This window comes from Amblyomma mixtum, chromosome 8, assembly GCF_055824585.1.
Source record: "Amblyomma mixtum isolate Tamu chromosome 8, ASM5582458v1, whole genome shotgun sequence".
Lineage (NCBI taxonomy): Eukaryota > Metazoa > Arthropoda > Arachnida > Ixodida > Ixodidae > Amblyomma > Amblyomma mixtum.
The window spans coordinates 72,898,040-72,925,145 of record NC_143019.1 but is presented as its reverse complement, the minus strand read 5'-3'; the positions used below and the strand labels follow the sequence as shown (position 1 = coordinate 72,925,145).

At 49.8% G+C, this 27,106-nt stretch overlaps 1 pseudogene; it reads left to right on the top strand.

The window, feature by feature from the left end:
* Positions 1-7,654: 7,654 nt before the first annotated feature.
* On the top strand, positions 7,655-25,640 carry LOC149332985 (uncharacterized; annotated as a pseudogene).
* Positions 25,641-27,106: the final 1,466 nt, after the last annotated feature.

Here is a 27,106-nt window from a genome sequence, read left to right as displayed (position 1 = left end):
CATTGGTCTAATTTGAACGGTGGCCAGTGATTGGAGGATTTGAACGGCTGGCTGCCGTAACCGTTACCAGCGGCTATAAAAACGGAGCCGCGCTGGACCCGAGCAGCAGACGGGCAGCAGAAGAGCCATCACGCCGGAGCTACGCTCGCCGCCGGGGCCGCCCTTCTTCTTTGTGCTCGCCCGTGGTGCTCTTGGCCCTTGTATCATGTAAAAGCCCTTGTACATACTGTACATAAACGTCCTTTTACTCACCGTCGCCTCGACCGTTTCCTGGCTCGGACTCCCAGTCCCAACAGTAGGTAAGTGATCGCTGCCCATGGGGTCATTTAAAACATCCCAGTTAAAATCGTTAAAATGTAATGGTGATGCGAAAGCTAAATCGAGAGAGCTCATTTTTGCTGAGCTTGGACAGCACAATGTGGCTTTTCCCGTATTTAAAAGACAGACATTATTCGAAAGTATATAATCTTCGATTGTTTGGCCTCTAGAGTCACAGCGTTCGCTTCCCCAAAACGGAGAGTGAGCGTTAAAATCGCCAACTACCAGAAATGGCTCCGGCAGTTCATCGATCAGGCCTTCTAGATCTTGGCATGTTAATGTGATGTGGGGGGAAAGATATACAGAACATATTGTTATGGTTTTGTAGCTGATGACGCTAACCGCAACCGCCTCAAGTTTTGTTTTCAATTTGATTTCTTGAGCCGGGACGCCGCTTTGGATGATGATTGCGACGCCGCACTTCAATTCTTCTTTCTCGGGCGCGTGCCCACACTGTGAGGAGGAGTTTTCGGACACCTACCACATGGTGTGGGCATGCCCTTCCAATCCTGCCTACCCACCCCACCTCCACCCCACTCGAGAGGACTGGGAAGCTGCCCTGCGCGGCTGCTCCGAACTCCATGCCCAACAGGGATTGGTAGCTAGAGCCCGGGCCGCTGCGGAAGCTACAGGGATCCCGGACTAGGGATCCCTCCTAGTGTTTGTAAGGGGCGGGCCCTTCCGGCTCGCCCCATCGACCTCTCACTGTAAATAGAAATAAAAGTTTTCCTCCTCCTCCTCCTCCCGAGAGTCTATTTGCATGTTCACGATCACGCCTAAAAGTTGTATAATGTTTTAAGATAATTGAATGTTGTGGACCAAGATTGGTCTCCTGGAGACATAGAGCTAGAGGCATCACTGACCCTAGAATATGTGTTATATCACTGTAGTTCCTCAACATTCCTCTACAGTTCCATTGAACCACAAATGTCGTTTGTTTGTTTTTTTGGGTGTGAATGGAACGGAAGAAATTTACTGTTCTGGGCCCGTTACCGGGGTTCTATCTTTTCGTCGCTCGAGAGAGCCGGTCCGCCGCTGCAAAGCGGGTGGAGTGGGAGTTGTATCCATCACCTCACTAGAGGTGCTGGAGGACCGCGAAGCCGCGGATGTGTTGGTGTCGGGCCTCCCCCGACGGGGGGAAGTCCTGCGGGATGCTGGCCCGTGGGTCGGCACTCCCTGGCTTGTATGGCAGAGCAGCCTTGGCTGTCTCTACCTGGGGCATTGATGGCACTGCCACAGGCTCCGTGCAGGTGGCCTGGGCAGATGCCGGAGTGCTGCGTGGTGCACCGCCCCTGCGCGCCACGTCAGCAAAGCTAGTTTTTGTTGAGAACGTGAAGGCGTTCTTTGCGTGGTAGAGTTGTCTTGCTTCCTTGAAAGTTATATTTTGTGTTGTTTTCATTGTGATTATTTCTTTCTCAGCCTTCCAAGAAGGACAAGATCTAGAATATGCGGGATGATTGCCTTCACAGTTTGCGCAGCGAACTGCTGCTCCTTCACAGTTCTCAGAAGCATGGTCTTTTGAGGCGCATTTAGCACACGTTTTGTGGCCACGGCAGCTCTGTGACCCATGTCCGTACCTTTGACAGTTGAAGCACCTTCGTGGATTCGGTATGTAATGACGTACATTTATTTTCAAGTAGCCTGCTTCGATAGAGTCTGGAAGTGTGCTAGAGTTGAATGTCAGAACATTATGTTTCGTCGGGATTTCCTTGTCGTCTTTCCTTATTTTAATACGATGCACGTTTGTAACATTCTGGTCCCTGAGACCCTCAAGGATTTCTTCCTCAGTGAGGCAGACAAAGTCTGCTTCGGAAATGACACCACGGACACTGTTCAAGGAACGGTGTGGAGTTATTGAGACTGGGGTTTGCCCGACTGACAATATGGTGGAGAGCTTGGAGAGTTGGCCGTTGTCTTTAAGCTCCAGAAGGAGGTCGCCAGTAGGCATTTTTTTTAGCTTGTAACCTGTGCCCAAGGCATCGGTCAGGCTTTTCGCTACCAAGAATGGAGGTATCGTTCGGGCAGTTTTATCTGTCGCTTCGCTGTGGAGCACATGGAATTTGGTGAAAGTCACTTTAGATTTCTGGATGTATTCAGCAGTCACATCGGTCCGCCCTCTTTTGAGAGGGCAATCTGGTTTGGAAAGGGGGGGAGCCATAAATGTTTTTCGGTCATGGTGCCAGCCACCCACCATGGAGTCCAACAAGGGGACGCGACAGGAACTTGAAAGCAAGTCCTGCCCACGACAGCTGTACACCTTAACTATAACCTAATATGACTCAACTCAGGGTAGTTGGTCACACACGGTTAACCCTCGCCGCCAGGAAAAAGAGGAAAAAACTAAGAAGGGAGGAGGATACAGGAAAGTTGTAAGAAAGGAAATAGGAAAGTGAAAGATACAGGGGAGGACAGGAAAAGGCGACTGCCGATTTCCCCCGGTGGGGTCAGGCCGGAGGTGCCGTCTACAGGAAGCTGGGGCCAAAGTGGTGTGCTGCCTCCGCCGAGGGGCCTTAAGGGTCCAAACGCTCGGCATCGGCTCAACCGCCAGGATCCCCTTTTCCCCGGACACGGCGATGCCCCGCACGGCTAAGCGCGGATGCTCGGGTCCGTGGTGACGCATTGTTCACCATCATCCCCCTGCGGATGCTCGGGTTAACCCCGTGGTGCCGCCACTCACCAACGTCTGCATGCAGCAGACGCCTCCCTGCGGGGAGTGAGTGCATGAGTTGCATGTTGTACTGCCTTGTGGAACTGAAGTGTCGGTCGCTCTCGTTGGTCCTTGCAAAGAGTTATGATGTGTTGTGAAGCTTACCAATTGCCAGGCCTGCATGCTTGTGCAGGGTTGTTGAACTTTTCAAGAATGTTACAGTAATGTTACAAAACATATATTGTGGCAATGTTGCAGCAATGTTGTACATATGTGGACACAACATCTCGAAAAATGTTGCAGCAACGTTTTTTACGTATGTTGTCTTGATATTGCCAAAGGAGGACACTAATGCAACCTAAAAAGGTAATATTGCTGCAATGTTCCAGCAGCAATCTGTGCTACTAGGGAGGTCGCTTCATTTGGGGGTATGAGGCTCTCTCTTCTGCGGAACCGAGAGCCGCCACCACAGGGTTTCCGTGAAGGGCGGCGGTGGCGCCATCAAAGGACCCGTGCATCTAGCAACGCTCGGCTTGGCGCCTATCGCGTTGTGGCGCTTTCCTCTGCAGACAAGAGATGGCGTCAGCGCTGCTGGCTTTCGGTTGATCGTTCTCGGTGCAGATGGTTAGGGGTTTGCATCTTGCGCGGCTGAACCACGCAGTTGTTAAACTTGCTACGGGACAAAAGTTATCAGAACACGTAAGCTCTGTGCGCAGTTTCAGTGCAAACGAGCCAGCGGTTCAGGCGAGAACATTTTCAAGTCTTCACATAAAGATGCACAATACTGTATATATATATATATATATATATATATCTCCAGTCAGAAAACGCAACGTAAAAAAATGGCTGCGGCTTAGCTAAGATTAAGCCTGGATATAGTGAAAAGCTCTCGCTGCTTTTAAGGCGAAAGCCTTTAATGCCTCATACTGTCGTTAGCAGACGCGTCGGCAGCGGTGTCGACAGACGCGTCGGCAGATTTGTCCGCCTTTCGGCGTCACTGTTTAAAAAGAAACTGCGCCGAGGGTGGGAATCAGGGCCTTTGGCATTTGAAGTGGAGACACTACCACGAAGGCTCAAGGTTCGAGCATGAATAAAGGCGCATCTGTGGATGCATGGGTTTCATAAATAAAATAAAAGGAATAAAGTCAAGAAAAGGAAAAATAAGAAAAATAACAAACAAAAATAAAAACAAAATAAATATAAGACATTAAAATAAAAATAAAAACAATAAAAATAAAAGGGGCAAAAATAAAAACCAAGAAAAAACAAAATATGAAAAAATAAACTGTAAATAAAAACAAACAGTGCGCCAGGAAATACTTTCGCCTTGCAGCCCTTTAGAGAGCCAAAGTGCCCCCTGAATTTTTTCAGCCAACTCCCAAGCTACCACTTCTGGATCAGTGTTTCTGCCCCGTCTTACTGTTCTCCTTCCATGGCGAGTGTCTGCGCCTGTTGTGTTGTTGTTGTTGCGACTGAGAGAAGAATGAAAAGGAAATTGCACGGGCCTGCCAACTGGCTCCAGCCGAGCCACCACCGGAGCCACGTGCAGATAGAGGAGAGTTAAAAGATCAGAGGAAAGAGAAAAGAAAAAAGACGCGCGTCGCGGTCGCTGGCTGAAAAAACAGATAAGCGGCCGTAGCCGCGCTATAGTGCTATAGCCGCGCTTCGTCACCACCTCCTCCATGCGCCTGTTCTGTTGTTGTTTGACTGGGAGAAGGATGAAAAGGAAATTGCACGGGCCTGCCTACTGGCTCGAGCCGAGCCGCCACCGCTGCCGTGTGCAGAAAGAGGAGAATTAAAAGATTAGAGGAAAGAGAAAAAGAAAAGACGCGCGTCGCAGTAACAACCGCTTCCGAAGCGGACGCTGCTGAAAAAACAGATAAGCGGCCGAAGCCGCGATCGCACGCGCCTGTCCTATGTGTTGCGACTGAGAGAAGAATGAAAAGGAAAGCGAACGGGCCTGCCAACTGGCTCCAGCCGAGCCACCACCGCTGCCACGTGCAGATAGAGGAGAGTTAAAAGATCAGAGGAAAGAGAAAAAAATTGGAGGCTTATCAAGGTTAAGCCCAGTGGATGCGAAGCATGTCCTTAGCGTTTGGAGGCATCTTGACCGCATACACGCCCGGCGCAAAGACGCTGGCGCGGTTGCGGGCACAGAGACTGACGCGACGGCGGGCGCGCGCCGCCTCATCCCTGGCGTGACGTCACATATCACGTGATGCAGCGATGGTGGCGCCGCCGCCGCGTCGCGCGCGACGGCGCGAACCGAAGCGTGGAGGCCTCCGCCGGGCGACGTCCGACGGCGCGATATGAGGCCCCATCTGCAGCCGGTGTGACGTCATCACGTGACGTCACATTATGTGATCTCACTTCAAGGTCAATGGTGGCCACCGCCGGGAGGCGACCGACGGCGCGATATGAGGCCCCATCTGCAGCCGGTGTGACGTCATCACGTGACCTACTTGAAGGTCAATGGTGGCCACCGCCGGGCGTCGCGCGAAGGCCCGAAACCTACGTTAATATGCTTCGCATAAAAGGAGAGAAAAGACGCGCGTCGCAGCAACAACCGCGTCCGCCGAAGCGGACGCTGGCTGAAAAAACAGATAAGCGGCCGTAGCCGCGCTTCGTCACCACCTCCCCGCGCCTGTTCTATGGGCAGCGCGCCTTACATACCCCTCCTTTCAAATGCGCACTAGGCACGGCTGCGGCGAAAGGTCAAACGGTGGCGAGGAGGAGAAGCGGCGAAGCACATGCGCAGTAACGCGCGGCGGCGGCGAAAGGTCAGGCGACGGAGTCAGCGGCGGCCATCTGCGCCGTGCGTGACGTCGCTCGGTTTCGCGCATGCGCAGAAGTGGCAAATCTGGCCTCCGGCTCCCGCGAAGCGCGGCGTTGACTAGCCTAGCGAAGCTTTTCGCTTGAAAAGAGCAAAACGTTGAGGCAGCGTATGAGTATCGAGCGTTACCAATATCGAACGAGTAATGCGCCGCAGTGGCTCCGTGGTTAAAGGTGCACTGAAGAGGAATCTGAACTCGTCCATTTGCCGCGGGAACTCAATCTACACGTTCCGAGCATTTTTAGATACCTCGATTTATTGCCCTGTGTGGCCGATTTCCCTGATTAAGTCGAATTAACATCCGGCTCCCACCTTTTTTTTTAATTCTCCGCATACGGTGGGAGGGGTCGACCAACGCACGGAGTGCCTTTCAGGCAGTCGCGTGGCGACTTTGCTGTTGTTTTTATTTTGTTTCTTTTAGGTTTCCGTGAATAAATAGATCTGGTCAGAGGCTACATAGAAGACCACGGAAATAAAAATACTGGACTCTCTGCTTTCGCCGATGACTACGTATCACTCCGCCGATGGCAAAGCGGCAAGCCGCCACGGGTCTGGCTGAAAGGTTGGTCCACTCCTCCCACCGTTCGCGGGGAATTAAAAAAAGGCGGGAGCCGGACGTTAATCCGATTTAAATTAGGGAAATCGGCCGCACAGGGCAATAATTCTGTTTCCAAGAACGCTCGGAACGTGTAGATCGAGTTCCAGCGGTAAAAATACAAGTTCAGATTCCTCTTCAGTGCTCCTTTAAGGCGCTCGTCTACTGAGACAGAGTACCCGGGTTCGAACCCGATATCGCGACCGCGAAGGCCGCGTTTAGATGGAGGCGAAACGCAGAAGGCGCCCGTGTGCTGTGCTGTTGTTGTGACTGAGAGAAGGATGAAAAGGAAATACCACGGGCCTGCCTACTGGCTCGAGACAAGCCACCACCGCTGCCACGTGCAAATACAGGAGAGTTAAAAGACCAGAGGAAAGAGAAAAAGGAAAGAAAAGACGCGCGCCGCAGCAACAACTGCGTCCGCCGGAGCGTACGCTGCTGAAAAAACAGTAAGCGGCCGAAGCCGCGCTCGCCGAAGCGAGAACAGATTCTCCCCAACGCCACCAGTGTGCTGTGCGATGTCAGTGCACCTTAAAGATCCTCAGGTGGTGGTGGTGGTGGTGGAACTTTATTTCCAGCGGATATAGAGGAGCGACCCGAAGTCGCCCCCCGCTTAAACGGCGGCCGCTATCCCTTGGGCAGCGGCGGCGTCTTCAGCCAGCTGGAGGAGCTTGATCTGTGTCCCCGGGTCGGGGCTGAGCAATAGAGCCTCCCAATGATCAGAGTCGGTAATGAAGCGACTCGCGGGTAGGGACTGCGGGCAGTTCCAGATCATATGATTTAGATCGGCTTTCGCATCATAATTTTTGCATTTGTCTGAGTAGAGTCCATCCGAATAGAAGCTACACAATTGGGGATTTGGATAGGTTTTAGTTTGAAGTTTACGCCAGGCTTTGGCCTGTTGCTTGGAAAGCGTTTCATCTGCTGGGGGAAATCTGAGTCTTGCAAGCCTGTAGTGCTGCAGGATTTCTCTGTGAGAAAACAACCTGTCCTTGCCGGAGTATAGCCCTTTATGGGATAACGGGACAGATGGGTCCCGCTTTTTACTCTCACGAAAAACCTCCGTACGCGCCAGCGGGTGAATTTCTGGGCAACAGTCTTGTCTCGCCATCTATCTTGAGTCTTTGACAACGCTTGTGCCACTAAATTTTATGTTTTCCTTTAGATGGCACCACCAGCATTCAAAGCTGAACTTTTTCCTTTGTGAAGATTCATGCCGGAAAAATTGCTCCCGCTTGTTCGCGCCCAAAAAGATTTCGAGATGAATGGTAAGTTTTTCCTTTTCTGTCCTTCAAGGGAAATACTTGGTGCATGCCCTAAACGATTTATTAGGTAGTCAGAATCGCAGAGTGCCCGAAAAAGAGGTCTCTATGAGCGCCAGAGCCGGATTGAGGGGATCGAAAACACTAAGCGAACGTGAAGGGCGCGCTCCAGGGGCATAATTTTTGCACACTGAATGCTGAAAGTATGCTACGACTAACGAAGTAAGCTGTCGATGTTGATAATTCTAAGTTTCGTATCGTTTACGAATTCGCAGGGGGCTCGCTTACGCGGGATGAAGCGCTGGCGCTCTACTTCAGTTTGCCTGACGAGTCTGAGACTAGCGAAGACGAGGCCCAAAGCAGCGAGGACGACTTTGTCCCTGAGCTAGCGCCGTCGGATTCGAGCTTTGAAGACGACGAAATGGACGCTGATCCATCAGTGAGCAAGCGCCAACGGCGGTCTACTCCTTCAAAAAAAAGTTTCAGGAGGAAACGGAATGCGCTCCTGCTGGATCAAGGTGGAGAGAGTGAGCCAGAAGAGGAGGAGGTCGGCAGTGCATGGACTACAAAACAACCGCTAAATACAGTTCAAAGCCCAAAGACATGGGATTCTCAAACCTCCCCAAAGGCGCCAGCACGCGCAGTTGATGCATTCGCGCTCTATTTTGATGATGAGATGATTGAATTTATAGTTGAGCAGACGAACCTCTTCGGTGCAAAGAAGTACCCAAGGAAGTGGCAAGTTCTGACAAAAGAAGAGTTACGAGCATATTTTGGTGCACTGCTCTTGATGAGCGTGTGCCCAGGGCACCACCTGTATCAGTATTGGAGCCGTGACCCTCTCTTTCATTGTGAAGAAATTTCAAAGCTGATGTCCTTCAAACGATTTCAGCAAATGATGAACTCGCTTCATGTGAATGACACAACGAAAGAAAAAAGAGAGAACAGGGATATGACCGTTTGGCCAAGGTGCGCCCTCTTATTACAAAAAATGGCCGGAATTGCGGACGAAGTAAGGTTTGCAGGTAATGGGCACAACCCACGGTAAGTGCCGAACAGGCGAAAATGTAGGTGGTGTGCCACCTCCGGGAGTGAAACGCGCACGAAGTTTGTGTGTGGTGTGTGTAATGTACCCCTGTGTGCAACCTGCTTCGGCCCCTTCCACAAACAATGACAGAACTAACCACAGCTTGGTACTCGCGTGAGTCAATGGGACAGTGTTGTCCCACTTTTTCAAAAGGACAGCATGTGCCAATGGGACACATGCGTCCCACTTTTCTTGATTAAACTATTGCTGCTATTGTTCTGAAACTTCTTCCATATCATTTCTGAAGATGCCTAGACCCGAAACATGTGTAGTGTTTTTCTCTATGTTACGGAAATTATAGGTGAACCCACAAAGGGATAGGGCGGGTGGACTGCACGACCCAGCTCGGCGGCATAGTTCTCGAGCTAGGTTATGAGCCGCCTCATTACCAGCAAGGGAGGCATGAGCAGGCGTCCAGATTAGGCGAATGAGCCGCGTGGGCTGATAATTTAGCAGAATCCGGGCTGCTTGTGGAGAGATTCTTCCAAACGTGTAGTTACGTATTGCCAATTTTGAGTCGCTGACAATGGTTTCTGCCGAGGATCCCGCAATGGCTAGAGCAATGGCTGTTTCTTCTCCAACATGTGTGTGCTGAGTGCGTATAGTGCCCCCAGTTATGAGTGTACCACATTCCGTGGTGACCACAGCTACCATCTTGTCAGCCGAAGAATCTGCTGCATCAACATATATCACAGAGGTATCATTAAGGAAGCGTTTTCCTAATGATTTGGCTCTCTCTGCACGACGTTCAGCGTGGAAATCGGGGTGCATGTTCCGAGGTAGTGGAGGAATGACCAGAAGCTGGCGTATATGTTTGGGAAGGTCAGTTGTTGGTCCGCCTTGTCGTTTGTATGTTATGCCGAGTGTGGACAGAATGTGTCTGCCAGTTGGTGTGGCCATTAGTCGTTCGTACTGCGAGACGGTTACCGCTTCAATAATCTCACTTAGGGTGTTATGAAGACCGAGACCTAACACTTTCTCAGTCGCTGTGTGCATGGGTAGCCCAACTGCCTGTTTGACGCATTTTCTGATTATGGCTTCCACTTTCTCTTTTTCAGCTGACTTGAGATGTAGGTAAGGGCATACGTAAGCGATGCGGCTGACCACAAAGGCTTGTACTAAACGGAGAGTATTGCTTTCCCTCAAGCTCGAGTGGCGGTTACTAATGCGGCGAATGAGTCGCATAATTTGCTGCGAGGTTCCCTGAAGCTTCTGAATTACGTCACCATTGAAGCCGTGTTCTTGTAGAATTAGGCCCAAGATTTTAATTTTGGGTACTCGAGGAATGGGGACTCCGCGAATACTGAGTTCGATGGCCGGTGGGGGTTGCGCAAGGGATCTGATTTTGCGGAATATGAGAAATTCAGATTTGGCTGGAGAGCACCGCAGCCCCCTGGGGTCTACATAGCTTCCCACAATATCGATGGCACGCTGGAGTCTCTCTTCGATTTCGGCATCACTGCCCTCGGCGGTCCACAAGGTGATATCGTCAGCATAGAGGCTGTGGTGGAGTTGCGGGATCTGCGCTAATTGGTGTGGAAGTTTCAACATTGCAACGTTGAAGAGAAAGGGTGACAGGACCGATCCCTTGTTGCCGAGGGGGAAGTCACGCGAGTGGAGAGAGAGAGAGAAAACTTTATTTACAAAGGAATTCGGGGCACGCCCCAGGGTCCCCGCACGACCCCACTGCACTCAAGTGTTTATGTTCCTGAGGTCCATAACACTGGCAGCACGGCCGGTGGCGATGGTCTGCACGGCCGGGTCCTCCGAATGCAGCAGGGTCTCCCAGTCCTCCCAGGTCTTGAGGTTCTCTAGGTCCCGCGGGGGAGGGTCCGCCGGGCAGAGGGAAAGGATGTGGAGGGAAGAAGCGAAGGGTTCTGCGCATAGGGCGCAAGCAGGAGTGGGGAAGGAGGGATGATAGTGGGATAGGGTAAGGGGCGAGGGGAGAGTATGTGTTTGTAATCTGCGCCAGAGTGTTGCGTGTCTGTTCCTCCTACTTGAAAATGCGCCTTTCTACCTGAGAGAAAGTCGCGGATATAGTTGAAGGTGCGGGCTCCCACCCCGAGTTCATGAAGGTTCTCCAAGATCGCATCATGTCTGACATTGTCAAAGGCCTTGTCCAGGTCGAGTCCAAGAATTATTCTGGTGTCCCGCGTTTTTGCCTCAATAATCTGATGTCTGAGCTGAAGCATTACATCCTGCGTAGAAAGCTTTGGTCGAAAGCCAATCATGGTTGGGGGGTACAGCTCGTTCTCCTCCATAAACCGGTTGAGGCGGGTATGAACTCCGTGCTCCATGAGCTTACCTACACAAGACGTGAGCCAGTATCTACTCACCCGCCCCTCCCTACCTCATTTTCTCCTTCTCCAGGAGACCCGGACGGCCCGCAATGTCCCAGGCTACCGCGCCTGCCATGCCACGACGGCCACACCACTTGCGTCTGTTTATGTACGCAGTGACGTGCTCGTAGAGCAAATTGACATCCCCTCCACCCTCCTTAAATATTTAGTTGGTGTGGTTTATTACCACCCTTCTTCCCGCATCTCACTCGTCCTTTTGTCTTTTTACAACCCCCCTGTCACTTCCTCTTTATTCTCTGCTCTGGGCAAATTCCTTCACTCTCTTTCTTCTACCTCCTATCTCCTCTTTGGTGGTGACTTTAATGCCCCTCACACACTCTGGGGCTACCCACAAACCCTCAAACCCGGCCGCCTCCTCCATTGTCTGGCCCAGGAACGCCACCTCACCCTTCTTAATACTCCTGGCTCTCCTACTCGAGCGGGCACTGCCTCACAACGCCCTACGACACCCGACCTCACTTTCTCTCGGGGTTCACTTTCCTTTCACTGGCAGGTGACAGCCAAAACTCTTCTAAGTGACCACTTTCTCATCCATATCACCACCTCTCTCTCCCACATCCCTCGCTGTCATCCGATTATTCACACTGACTGGCATGCTTTTCGCACTAATCTCGCCTCCGACTCCTTTCAATCCTACGACGACTGGACGTCGCGCATCTCTGCAGCGCTCACGTCCAGTAGCCGTCGCGTTCGCTCTCGTTACCCAATCCAAGACCCAGATCCTCACCTTCTCCGTTTATGGCGTCGCCGTAAACGTCTTCAACGCTCCTTTCGCTCCCAACCACACAATGCCCAACTTTCCTCCCGGATCACTGCTTTGCGGGCCGAGATCGTCGCCCACTGCGCCTCCCTCGAGCACTCTCGTTGGAGTGCTCTTTGTGACCGTCTTGACTCTGCATTGCACTCGCGATCCACATGGTCTCTCTTCAAATCCCTCCTTGGCACTAAGCCTGCCCTTGCTCCCACTCTAGCTAAAGCCCTCACTCAAGGAACTCCCTCCGATGTTTTTGATCAGCTCGCCTCTCTCTATCTCCCGCCCCCTCTGGCACCCTCCTACCCGGTGTACTGCGGTGGACCTAACCCCGATCTGGCCTAATCCTTCACTCTCCGGGAGCTCGAATCGGCTCTGGCTGCTAATGCTACACGCTCGGCTCCCGGTGAGGATGCCATTACATACACCACACTTCGCAACCTTCCTGACTGCGCCAAAGAATTCCTCCTTAAAACCTACAATGATGCATGGGACAGCGGCTGTCTGCCCAGCTCCTGGACCTCCTCCCTCATTTCTATGATTCCAAAGCCGGGCAAGCCTCCCTCTCTTTCTAACCTCAGCCCAATCTCCCTGACATCATGTGTTGGTAAGACCCTTGAGCGAATGGCCCTGACTCGCCTCTCTAATTTTCTCCAGACGAGGGAGTTCTTCCCTCATTCTCTCATCGGCTTCCGACGCCACGTCTGTGCACAGGACATGTTTCTGGTTCTCCAGCACACGTTTCTGTCACCTACCCCCACTCAAATTCACGCACTTGTGACCGTCGATGTTCGCAAGGCCTTCGACGGTGTTTGCCACGACCACATCCTTTCCCAACTCGCCTCCCTAGACTGTGGCTCCCGCATGTACTGTTATATCCGCTCATTCCTCTCTAAACGTGTCGCTCGCTTTCGAGTCGACACCTATCTGTCCGACCCCCACAACCTCACCCGAGGCACTCCTCAAGGTGCTGTTCTCTCTCCTACCCTTTTCAATCTTGCTATGGCCCCTCTCGCCTCCCAGCTAGCTGAAATTCCCGACCTGCATCATATATTCTACGCCGATGACATCACTCTCTGGTGTTCATCTGGCTCTCCCGGTCACGTACAGGACACCCTGCAACGTGGCCTAGATCTCATCGACTCCTTTCTCACCACCGCTGGCCTCTCTCCTGCTCCTGAGAAATCCGAGCTTCTCCTTCTCAACCATTCCTCCTACCAGCGCTCACACAACCACTTCGTCTCTCTCCACCTTTCTGGCTCTCCCATTCCTGTCGTCACACAGTGCAAAGTTCTTGGCTTCCCTTTGCATGCGGCTAAGAATGTGCAATCCCTTCACCGCGCTGTCACCACCTGCCACTCTGTAACTCACCTCCTGCGGCGCGTGGTCACTCGACGCTCAGGTCTCCACGAGGCTCACGCGTGCCGAGTTGCCCACGCGCTGGCCCTCAACAAGGTCTTGTACTTTGCACCCTACGCTTCCTTCACTCAGACTCAACTTAACGCTCTCGAGACTGCCCTTGTGGGCCTCTACAAGGCAGCTCTCAACCTCCCTATCACTACCTCTACCACTAAGCTCTTTGCCACAGGCCTCTTCCATCCTCTTCGTTCTCTTCTCAGTCTCCATCGTGACTCGCAGCTTGCCCGGCTTTCCCTTACCCGTCAGGGTCAGTGGTTATTGACTCAAGCGGGTATCTCGCCCATTCCAATCTCCCCGTTTACCTCTCCTATTCCCACCCCCGCCCCCAATCTTCGTATCCTTCCCCTCCCGACCAACATGTCCCCCGTCCTGCACGCCGGACGTCGTCATGCGGCCGCACAGCACCATTCCCCTCTCTTTGATACCCAGGGTGTAGCTTACACGGATGCCTCCTTCGTGGCTCCTCGAGGTTCCTGCGGCTACGCCCTGTACCATCCACACCTCCCTGCTCCTGAAACCCACACCAGCGGGCCGTATCTACACCCTCCAGACGCATTGTCCCTCGAGGTCCTCGCCATTGCGCATGCCCTCCAGTCATTTTCCCTCCTTTCCTCTCTCCAAGAGTACACAGTCTATTCGGACTCACAAGCCGCTATACACCACATACAGAAACGCACCCTGACCCCTTCTCTCCAACAGGAGGTCGAACGAGCGGTCTCCGCACTGCAGCCTTCCATCGTTTTCCTCCGCTGGGTCCCTGGGCATTCAGGGATTGACGGCAATGAGCTGGCCCATCAGCTCGCCCGCGACACACTTTTCCGGGCACCGTTGATCCCCTGGCCCAAGCCCTCAGAGGACGGTGGGAGACTCACCCTTCGCCGCACCATAAAAGAGGTCTACCTTGAGCTCCGCCTCGACAAACGCCTTTACCCTCCCCCTCATCCATCACTCACGGTGCCGGAGTGTCGCCTTCTTCGGCACATTCAGATGAATGCAGTTATCACCCCGTCCCGCCTCTTCCTCTATCGCTATCGATCGGACCCTTCCTGTCCCAACTGCCCCTGTATCTATGCGGACCTGGCCCATTGCCTATTCTATTGCCCGGCTGCTCAGCAGTCGGGTTCCTTCCCCCCACCCTCTCTATCCATCACCACCTGGCTCGACTGGCTTGGCGCTGAAGGGAAAGAAGAACAGCGGCTTCTGGTCGCCCAGGCGGTCGAAATGCTCGGCCTGTAAATTATGGTCGATTAAAAGTCTTTTACTACTACTACTGGCCTGAGGTTCTCAAGGCTGAGTGCCTTCCCGGGTTCTGAAATGAGAATGATCTCTGCCGTTTTGCATATTTGTGGGATTGAGCCCTCCGACCAGCATTTCTGCATATATTCAGTTAGTGATTGTAGCGACTGTTCATCTAGGTTGCGGAGGATCTTGTTGGATACTGCATCTGGGCCAGAGGCGGATTTACAGTTTAGCCTGGCAATCTCTGCCCTAACCTCATCCACAGTAATCGGGGAGTCGAGCTGCGTGTTTTCCGGACCAGCGTAATCTGGGAAGGCTTGGATAGGAGCATTGCCAATATATCTGTCTTTAAGTTCAAGGAAAAGGTCCTCTGGTGAGCCTGCGTATGCATGCACAAGCTTTTGCAGGTTCTGCCTCTGGGTGGTTTTGCTACCTGCAGGGTCAAGTAGATGACGGAGCAAGTTCCAAGTCTTAGAGACTCCCATATTGCGATCCATGCGGTTGCATATGTCCTCCCAGTTTTGCTGAGTAAGTTTGACCGCATGATCCTTGTCAACCACACTTCGCGCACGTTTACATGGGACGTTCCCAGACACCCTTAGAGCGTGTGGGGGTAGCGGTCTCGGACTCGAAGGAGATGTCCTCGACTCAGCGTGGCAAACTCAGCGGAGACCAGCTACCAAGTGACAAGAGGTTTTTGGGCGTTCGGTGCCCAGCTTTCGCTGGTCGCAAGCCAGAGAATGGGTCGGAGCCAAAGGTTCACAAACAATAACAAAGTTTAAACAGCAATTGAGACGATACAGAGGGTTTCACAATCACTAGTACAAACACATACAAAGTGATTACCTACAATGCAACTCGTGTAAAGTTAAACACGAGAGAGAGAGTACAGTACAAAGGCAATATTACACCTAAAGTGCACTAACACGAGAGAGAGGTAAACAAACGAAACACAATTTGTTCACCGGGCACTGCGGCAGTCCGACGACCAGAGTTCCACGACGATGCCGTCCCGCAGACTGGCGAACGTTGCCTCGTTGGTCCGTTGCTGGCCGAGTGGTGTTTTCCCGGGAGTCGAACGGGCGCGCTTCGATGAAGCTTAAACGGCGGTTCGGTCTGACTGGTAGCGGCCAACGCCCTTTTTATAGCCACGCTTGCACGTCTGTTTGTTCTACGCGCCAGAGTAGGCGCGCACATACACGCAGCATCTCCCGTGCAGGTTCCCTTCCTTTCTCTCGCCGGTCGCGCGTCCTCATTGGTTAAAGTCAGGAGTCGTTTCGCGAAGGTTCCAGCGTGTTCTAGCGTGGCGCCGTCGTGGCGGCGTAGCCGACGTCCGAGTGCAGAGGAGGGGGACATGTCTTAGCGCTCGCAAGGCTTCCCCCTCTTCCCCCGGTTAACAGTAGAAACGACTCGCACGTTCTAGAGAAATCGGCGTGGATGACTCATTCCTTCGGCGCACGCCGTGGCGGTGAGCGGTGGAGGAAGGGAGAGAGAGCACACGCACCAGCGCCATCTTGACACGCACACAGGCTAGGCGCCCAGCGGGGGTTTCCCTCTCCCCCTTTCGGCTTGCGCCGGCGAGACGCGTCCGCGCGGCGCTGTTTTTCTTTGTTTCTAAAATGCGCCGAATTTTGTGATCACAATTCTCGATCTCCTTGTTTGCCTAGCTATTCTTCTGCGCAGATTGCGGTTCCACCGCTGTAGTATGAGTCGGTTCTCGAGTCCTCTCTTTGCCTCCCATAGGTGAAGAAGCCGGCTGTCCGCAATCTCCAGGTGGTCAGCCTGCACTAACGTACGGGTGGTCGAAATTATTACGAGACGACCACTACGGCACCTCTTTCTCTCTTTCACTTCCGCCTCCCTCCCTTTCCTTACGGCGCGGTTCAGGTGTCCACCGAGATATGTGAGACAGATACTGTGCCCTTTACTTTCCTCAAAAAACCAATTATTATTATTATTATAATTGCGTCATTAGCCATCTTCGCTATATCCGGTAAAATTTTTTAGTTATATAGGGATATCTATTTTTTGGATGCCAACGTATACAGCGAAAGAAGACAAATGGCTTGACATCACTTCGAATGCCCTATGTCGAATAGTTTGGGCGTAATGGACGTTTGAAGTTCTAAGAAGTCACGGTTTGGGGAACCAAAGGTCGTCGGTGCGAATCCCTATGACAAGCTACGCTTTCATTCGATTCGTAATATTATGCTCCGGGACGCGCCGAATCACTTGATACCACTCCAAAAATTCTACAGCAACTAGGCGGTCAATAATCTGTGTACCAGTGATACCACCTACTGGTCCCTTTTGGAGGGCCTTGCGTTTCATAGTAACGCGACATTGAGTAACGCGGCCATTCGGACGAACGCTTTCAAAGTTGTCCCACTGATGGGTCTCTCTGTGGCGCTGTTTACTATTTGAGCTAGCGCAAGAATTTTCGAAAGCAACATTCGGCTGAGCATTAGAAGGTTACAGCACTACCATCAAAAATCTGGGGGCACTTTGTTGACATAAGGTGCTGTGAGGCGAAAGGCTTAGGCGCGGCGTTGCTGCTTGTGTCACTGATGTGTGGTTAAGAGAGTGGAACGCGACAGCGTCTTGCAACGCCGTCAGGGAGTACACAGAACACCATCGCCCGTTCGGGTCGAGCTTTCTCGTTTGTAAATTGGTTTTTGAGGAAAAGAAATTGAAAAGCGTGACATTTCTGTCGACAACTGCTGCATACAACGATGAGACATTAAAGGCTTTCGCTTAAAAATTGGCAGTGGCTTAGCTGTGGCTAAGCCTGGATATACGAGCGAAAAGGTTCAGTACGCTTGCTTTGACGTCATGGCTGTCGCAGTTCACGCACAATGCACTGGGGGCACCACGATAACGGTGGAGGCGTTCGGCCGTCCACACACTGCCTGTACAGAGGCGGAGTAGGAGACGCGCGTGTAGTGAATACGGTGCTGTCTTAGAAGGTTGCTTTAGAGACACGTACTGTCAGGTACTGTGGTGTCCATTCTTTCGGGTGTACACCAAGATATGATAGAGAGGAATTTCCTTTCTTTAAAACCAATTTTCATTTCATTGCATTTGCCCTTAGGGCGCGGTTAGGGTATCCACCGAGATATGAGAGACACCGGCTTCATTTCCTTTCCGTAAAACTATTTTTTTTTTTCATTTTCCTTCCTTTACGGCGCGGTTCGGGTGTCCACCTAGATATGAGTTTCCTGGCGCACTGTTTCTCTTTTATTTATATTTTTATTTATGATATTAAAGCGAAAGTCTTTAATGCCTCATACTGTCGTTAGGAGACGCGTCGGCAGGAGTCTCGACAGACGCGTCGGCAGCCGTGTCGACAGACGCGTAGGCAGATTCGTCCGATTTTCGGCATCTGCTTAAAAGGCTCAAAGGTTCCAGCATGAATAAAGGCGCATCTAGTGAATGCATGGCCTTCGTAAATAAAATAAGAGGAGTAAAGTCAAGAAAATGAAAATAAAAAAATAAAAATAAACAGAAATAAAAACAAAATAAAAACAAGATGTGAAAATAAAAATAAAAAACAATACAGTTAAGAAAATGATCAAAGAAATAAAAAATAAAAAAGAAATATGAAAAATAAAAAAGTAAATAAAAACAAACAATGGCCAGGAAACGCTTGCGCCTTGCAGCACTTTAGGGAGCCAAAGTGCCCCCTGAATTTTTTTATTCCTTTCATTCCCTTCTTTATATTTTGGTTTCTGTGCTTATTTTTATTCTTTTTTTTATTACGGAGTCGGCGGATACCTGCGCTGCGCGTGACGTCGCTCGGTTTCGCGCATGCGCAGAAGTGGCAAATCTGGCCTCCGGCTCACGCGAAGCGCGGTGTTGACGAGCCTAGTGACGCTTTTCGCTTGATGATGAAATAACCTTATTTACACCCGTCACGGAATTAGAGGGCGATGAATACTTGAGTCTTGACCGCCGTCATCTTCCTCCCCTTTCAGCAGGCTGGGATCCCTTGGGATTCAGCGGTGTCCAGGGCCAGACGGATGACTTTTTTGTTATTCTTTCTGGCTGGCCATTAAAGCCTCCCAGGACTCTATATTCCTGTCTGGTTCGTTGTGGCTAGGGCATGTCCACACCATGTGGATCATGTCTGCTATTTCACTGCACTGTTTACACCTCGGGTCTTGGGTCGCCGGATGCCATCTGCTTAGGGCTAGTGGGTTGGAAAAAACTGCCACCTGTAACTTTCTCCATATGACCTCTTCCTTTTTGCTGAGGCCCTTGCATGCTCCAGGTAGTGTATGTCTTCCTAATGTGTAATGGCTAAGAATATCTTGGTACGTGTTCAGTTCCTCGTCCCTCTGAAGGGGCTCTCTGCTCGACGAGACGGCACTGGGGACCCGTTGTGCGAGTCCTCGGGCCAATGCGTGCGCTGTCTCGTTTCCCCGGAAGCCCTCGTGGACCGGAGTCCAAACTAGGTTAAGATAGTTCTGCCGGTGTCAGGGCGGCAGTCAGAATTTTGACTGCTTTGACAAATACCCTGCCTGCGTTGTAGTTTCGGATAGCCGATTTAGAATCTGTTATAATCACCCTGACATTCTGTTGAGTTAGGGCCAGAGCAATGGCTACCTCCTCAGCCGCTGCAGCACGAGACTCGGTTTCCGCCCTCCCTAGTCGCTACCCATTGGACCACGAAAAGCAATCGAACATCCAACGGATGCCATGGCAACGTATGTTTGAACGTCCGCTGGACATCTGTAGAGGTCCGCAAATGTCCGACGGATGTACATAGGTTGTCTGATGGACGTCCGGAGCAAAGAAAATGGCAGTCCAGTGAGAGCCCCATGGACGCCAAAATCGGATTTTCGGACGTCCGTCAAACGTCCGGAAACTGACGTGCCTTTTTTAAACGGCCACAGGACGTCCGGTGGAAAATTATCGCTTGTGCAAGGGACGTTCAGAGAACGTCAGAACACGGCCGTCGCATGCGAGACGTCCGAACACTACCCCACGGACCAAACTTTCCAACTGGCAGACGTCCACAGGACATTTATTTTTGATCAAAAGAGGCGTATTGATGCAGTCTGTAGTGTTTCAGCAATACCTACTATTGGCCCCTTGGTCAAGAAAGCTAATTACTGGGTGTATAAATTTTAATGACTCGCATGCCACCGGCTGTCAGTTGGTGCACTGTTGAATGCCACTGGCTCTTTCCAGCAGACAGCAGATCCGGAAACATGCCTTGAACACATAGCATGTTTCTGCATCTGCTGTCTGCTGGAAGAGTGCCAGTGTCCTTCCACTAGACACTCACAAACCTTACAAAGAGGAATGAAAACTCTATTCAGGATTATGCAGGGCAAAGTATCAGATTCATTATCAGATTCATTCAGTATCAGATTATCAATTCAGATTCCTCTCCTGTTTGCTCTGGCGTGCCTCAGGGGTCCGTTCTTGGGCCCCTCCTCTTTCTCATTTATATAAACGACTTACCAACTAATATATCGTCTTCCATTTGTCTTTTTGCCGATGACTGTGTTATTTACCGCGAAATTAATGATGATAATGATGTATGTGTTCTTCAGTCAGATATTAACAAGGTACTGGATTGGTGTAACCTGTGGAATATGAAGCTAAACATTACTAAATGCAAGCATTTGCCCATTTCTCGTCTATCTAATACACCCTCTACCTACTGCATCAATGACATCACTCTTGAAACTGTGTCGTCTTATAAATATCTGGGTGTTCACGTCTCTTCTAACCTGTCTTGGAAAACTCATGTTGACTACATTAAAAATAACGCCAATCGCATGCTTGGATACCTTCGCAGAAATTTTTCATGTGCACCGAGTTCATTAAAACTATTATTTTACAAAACATTGGTCCGCTCTAAATTGGAATATGCTTCATCGGTGTGGAACCCTGGGGTCGAATCTCTCATTTCTGACTTAGAATCAATTCAAAACCGCGGTTGTCGCTTCATACTTTCCAACTATCATCGTACTAGTAGTGTAACTGCCATGAAAACTAACCTTTCCCTACAGCTTCTTTCCCATCGCAGGTCAATAGCTTCATTATGTACTTTTCACAAAATTTATCATAATCCTTATCTTAAAGAGAAGTTACTAAAAAGACCACCCTATATTTCCGCACGCATTGATCACCGTCACAAAGTTTGGATCCCTCCTTGCCGTACAAGATGTTTTCACGATTCATTCATACCCAGAACTTGTGTCAGCTGGAATCACCTTCCCCAGAATATTGCTGTAATTACGGATACTGCTGCATTTCGTAACGCTGTTATTAATTTTATATAAGTATGTGTCTATAACTTTGTTAATTTATTAGCTGCTGCTTTCTTTTGTGTTTTGTTTTGTGTAATGCTGCCTTTTGTTAATTCTGTTATTGATTTTATACCAGTGTGTGCTGTAACTATATTCAATTTTTCTAGCTGCTGTTTTGTTTTTTATACTTGCATGTTATTCCCACTCCCCTCTGTAACGCCTAACGGCCCTGAGGGTAAATAAATAAATACATAAATAAATAAATAAATAAATAAATGACAACTCAAATGAATCACATGACTACATATGAAATGTTTTTCAGAGAGCCTCCATGGCCCTTATCACTGAGGTCTACCTGCATAACTTTCTATTTGGCCAGAAGTTGAACAGAGGTTAATGCAACACCAGTTAGCAAGTTCCTTATATAGCTATCACTGCAAGAGGCAAGCACTGAAATGGTTTGCAAAAATCCTTTGCATGCTAATGTGTAGACCAGCAGAAAAAAATTGTAAATAAAAGGGGATAAATGTCTTTTTTCTCCAAGTTTCATTCTTACAATGAGGAGAGAGGTACAACATTTGCTGCTGGTACAGGCCACCAAAATTCAATTTTCTGCAACTGGCTCTCCACCCCCGCTGAAATTTTTAAGCAGGCAGTAGTCTTTGGCTTACTTATAATTGCATTGCACATCCTCAAGGCTGAAAAGTCCAGCTTGTTTTTCCTCCCAACCCAAGAGAACTTTGCTGCCAGCTGATCGCTTACTACATATGCCAGCGACATTTGAATTCCCCCCCCCCCCCCCCCCCCCCCCCAAGCTGCACAAGTTCTCGGACCTGCGAAGAAAGCTTGCGCGGTTTTTAAGGAATGCATCTCCAGTTCATGAAGAGGAACAGCTCATTTTGCAGAATATTTTACATTTTGAGAAGTGTATATGCACAAAATGAAACAAATGCTGAAAAAGGTGTACCACATATAAAGAAGCGAAACCAATGCTCAAAACAGGTTTAACAGCGCAAAACACAACTGCCACTAAGCATAAAACATACAGTCGAGTTGCATTACTGCTAAAACCATGCACATGTACAACGGACCTAAATCGGCTGAAGAGTGTAACAAAGGAGATACTCCAAGCGAACGTCAGTCGGCTAAAGGAAAGAAAAAACGAAACCAACTCACGTTTGCTGCCTTTTCCCACCGGCTCCAAGCCTGTTTGACAGCAGCTACGCATCTAAAATCAGCACAGCAAAGGAAGGCCCAAAATTACGCGAGAAGACTGTGCTCCAGATTAAACTAATCGGACTTACCGCTTCCACTCCACGCTCTTCCCGCCGCGCCGCCACTGGACCGGCTTTGGCAGAGGCTGTTGCTGGGCGCAAAAGTAATGCGCGTGCTGCGAACAGCTAAGTGCTTCGTCAGCGCCACGTGTGCCCTCTTCCGCCCTGCTCATCTTATCACACAGCGTCACGGCCAGGCACAGCTTTACTTTCCTTCTCGTTTTGTTTGACTGGCTAAGAAAACCAAAACCACGAAATAAACCTCGTTCGTTTTGCTCAAGCCACCCGCCTCGTTTCGTTCAAGCGGGCTCCGCCACCGACCCGTTGGCAGGCGTCCGCCAGCCGCCGGCCCGTTTGTAACAGCGCGTTTTGAATTATTTGAATGTGAAGAAACTTGTGGTTGCAGAGCTAGGTTTATATTTGACGCACGTAACTGTTCGTTTGACAACGAAAACTCGTACATATGCACTTGAAAAAATGTCAAAGGCACATATATGTAGTACAGCGGGTGACCAGAGGATCATACCGCGCTAGACCGACTCATACGTCCAAAAGAGTGAATCCTCAGGACTTTCGCCGGTTCGCGAGTGTTGGACGTCCAAAAGCGAAAATCCGCGGGACCTCCGGTGGTTTACTACCAGTGGACTTTGCTAATTTCCGATTATGGACGTTCGGTGTGCGACCGATGGACATTCAAATTGGGTTGCGGACAGTAGCGGTCGTTCGGATCTGAAACGGATGTCCGACGGACTTTTGTGGTCCAATGGGTAGGGCAACGAAACCCGTTCTGCCTTCATATTTCGTCGCGTCCGTGTAAACGACGTCCTGTCTGTTGGCTTGTTTTTTCTGTAGAGCTTTCGCTCTGTCCTTTCGTCTACTCTGTACCGGATGCATGTTCCTTGGGAGTGGTGGGATTCTGATTTCGTCCCTTGTGTCTGTTGAGATATTCTCCGTGTGTTTGAGCCGCCCTCGAGGTTCAAAACCTAGCTTTTCTAGTATTTTTAGCCCCGAATGGCTGCGTAGGAGTCGTTGTTGCTGCGCTACTCTGGTAGCCTCAATGAGCTCGTCTAGTGTGTTTGAATGTTCTGGGTGGATGTCTACGGGGGGAGGCCCAGAGCGCTTTTGACGCCTTTCCTGATTAGGATTTCAACCTTGTGCTTTTCTGCTCTGGCTAGCCGTAGGTATGGTGCCACGTATGATTCTGCTGATTATAAATGATTGGACTAGTCTTAAGAGGTTCGTCTCCTTCATTCCTGAGTGCTTATTTGCTATACTTTTGAGTAGCCTATAGGTCTGGCCTGCACTCGATTCGAGTTTTGTATCGGTCAAAAATTCTGCCATCACCACACTTTCTGTAATGTATGCGTATATGACCAAAAACTTGCAGTAAGAACATTCTGAGCATAAATACACCTAAATGGGAGTAAGCTGTCCTGTAGTACACTCCCTTTTATACAAGGGTGTGCGCTGAAGGACAGTTTTATTCCCTTTTAACTCCTTTCTGTTTGGAGTGAACAGTATTTTGTGTAGTAACTGCAAAAATGTACAAAAGAACTATAGACTACAGAAATGTACGAGAAAAAAGTACAGTAGTAGACCAAAAAAAAAAAACCACCGTGGTGGCTCAGTGGTTATTGCGCTCGGCTGCTCACCCCAAATACGCGGGTTCGACCCCGCCGCGGCGGTCAAATTTCGATAGAAGCGAAATTCTAGAGGCCCATGTACCCTGCTATGTCCGTGCACGTAAAGTACCCCTGGTATTCGAAATCTCCGGAGCCCTTCACTACGGCGCTAGTCACAGCCTGAGTGGCTTTGGGACGTTAAACCTCCATAAACCAAACACAAAAATACTAAAAGCAACAGAAAAATGTTCCGTTCTGTTAAAGTTACAAAATATTTTGTCGTGTTTTTGACCGTTTTCGTATTGTATTTTTTACCTCTGTTCCTTTTTTTCAACTGGGTCGAAGTAAAAGAAAACATTTTTTTTGACTCGACGTTTCGATCGGAGGGCCGATCTTTTTTCAAGTGGTGTAAAAACATCGGTCCTCCGATCGGAACGTCGAGTAAATAAAAATGCTTCCTTTAACGAAGAGTATACTTCGCTATATACTTTTTCAAGGAGTTAAACACGTCATGTTCTTGTAATTTATACATAATGGTTTACGGAAGTTTAACGTCACAAAGAGACTCAGGCTACGAAGGACGCCTTAGTGAAGGGCTCCAGAAATTTCAAACAAACTGGGGTTCTTTAACGTGCACACATATTAAAGTATTGTATTCATTTCTTTCTTTATAGCTATTAAGCCGCAGTACTGCAGTCGGGCTAAGGGTCTACCAGCGGCTCAAGCAGCCTGGACTGGAAGACTGTGATGGCACCAGCGAGTTCGCGCTTATGGTGAACAGTCTGTTTGATGCTGTGAACATAAAACTGCCTCGGTTTGGAATAACAAGCTCCTCGAAGGATATGGAGGTAAGCACATATAAACGAAATATCTCGCAAATGGGTGAAAATTTTCTCTAACATTGTTGACTGTTCTTTTCCTCCTGGTTCACCTTCCAGATCATCCAGAAGTTCCTTGATGCAGTAAATCTGATGAAGGGGAACCACATTTCTCAAGGAACTGTTATGTTTGCTTCGCAACCTACCACTGAATCTCTTCGTGCTACTCTTGCGTCAGTCCTAGATCTCACGAAAGATCTTTTATCCCAAGAAGCATCTTATGTACTTACCGGAAAGCTGAATCAGGATCCTTTAGAGGTGAGCAGTACAAACGGGAGCAATTTCTTCTCTTTTACTTCTGGACTCTCATTAAGTTGAACTTAATTACTTACTTCGAACATGCAGAACACCCGGAAACCATATTGAAAATGGTCCCGTTTATTTACACTGCATATATTTCGAAAATTTTCAATTGTACGTACGACTTCATTGTACGTTTTAACTTAAAAAAAAAGTCATGCATCTTATTTTTCAGACGTTTTTTTTGGTCTCACCAGAAGCTACGGAGGTGATGAGGACCATCCTACTTTGACAAGCTTCTCTCACATATGCAGGCTGTTGAGTTTGTACGCACCGATAAGCGCTTGTGTTGGTAGCAATGTGATAGAAGAACCCACATTCGTTCTTGCCACTGTTGAAGAGACGATGAAGGCTGGGAGAAAAGAACGGCTTGCATCACGTGAGCAGCTTCAGAAGACCATTGAGGGGAAGTTATCTGAAATCTACGCATCCGCACAAGTTAGGGAAAGCGTCGCTCCCGATCACGGATATTACACACCATCAGCCCAGGATTGCGTCATATACTACTTGTGTGGTTACCTCGTAAAATCCTTTCTGAAATATGAGTAGTGTCAGGAGTGCATCAGTAGCATTCAGTCTTCAAATTCAGAATTCCCAGAGACATTTCTCACTCTAGGGAGAGAATTCAAGCAGAGGAGCCTCAAGAAGCCATCATGGGAACTCTATAACATGTTCCGCGAAACTGAAATCGAAGCAGCCATTGAGCTCGCTCTCATCTCCACAACTGCCACCAAAATTCCCTCCGACTCAAAATCCGCCCTGTTCAATTTCGCAGGCTTGATATCATACTAGCCCAGGCACAGTTGATACAGTCCATGGCTGACAGGATAGAAGCTACGATTAACACACGCTTGGAAAAACATGAAGCCGGCATCAACAAGCTTTTCGAACTTGTACCGCATCAGGAATTGCCTCGCAAGCAGCGCGCAGTTGAACCCGCTGCCTGTCCTCATCCACTCTCTCCAGACCAGCAACATGGCGCAGAACAATAACACGCGAAAACGTCGGCGGCGACACCAGTCCAATACACCAGCAGAAACAATTATATGGCAATGGAACTGTCGCAGCATACGCCGAAAACAAGCACAACTAGCCGCATATATAGCAAACTCCCCTAATCCCCCCCATGTCATCGCTCTGCAAGAGACGGAAACAAATCGCATTCATATCAGCGGTTATCACACGGCAGCCCTTACACCACGTACGGCAATCCTGACACTCGCATCCATGCCGGTACTAGACCGCACACCGACAAGCACGCCCGACAGCAAGGGCACTCAATATACCGCGGTAGAGCTCAGCTCACCAGGACACACATATGGCCTCACTATTAATAACATATACAGCAATCCTAAAGATAAAGGCAGAGTTATTCCGGGTACCCTGGGCTCCTTCCGTTCCTCAAACCTTCTTGTGGTGGGTGTTTTTAATGCACGCTACACGCACTGGGGATACAGCTCGGATACCCCGAAAGGTAACCTGATTTCTATCGCAATGGCTGATTACAACCTTAGCCTGATCACAAACCCCACCGTACCCACTCGCATTGGCACAAGCGTCACCTGCGACACCACACCCGATCTCACATGGGCCACACCGAACATAATCGTTAAATCTCACACGGTGCTCCAGGATAGCCTTGGAAGTGACCACTTTCCAGTCTCCACTATTATATCTTATGATTCCAAGATTTTCAACCCTCGTTCGCAGCTTCTCACTGACTGGGATAAATTGCGCTCATATTTGGCAACTGATTCTACAGAACCCCGTACTGCCACTGACTGGACAGACCGTCTGGTGAAGGCCATCCAGGCGAACAGCAAAAGCATTAAAAATACCCCTAAGGCACCGCAGGTTGATCCGCATCTGGCTCATCTATGGGAGGCCTGATAGGGACTTCTCAAGCGCTGGCGTCACCAGCGACACAATCGTAAATTAAAACTCCGCATAGCCGCTCTCACTCGCGAGGCAGAAGAATACGCGAACACGCTAGCCCGCGCAAACTGGGCAACCTTTTGTAACGACCTCAAGGGTACATTAAGCACTAAACGCACGGTCCCTCCTACGCGCTCTCTTGGATCCAACAACCACTAAATCTCAGACACAAGTAAACACACAACGTCTAATACAACTAGAGCTCCAAAAGGGCACCGACGTAATTGGCCAACTACGGGACACTTGTATACCCACATCTCTTCATTCGGCAGATCCACCCAATCTACCTCCACCTAACCCAGAACTTGATGCCGACATCACCT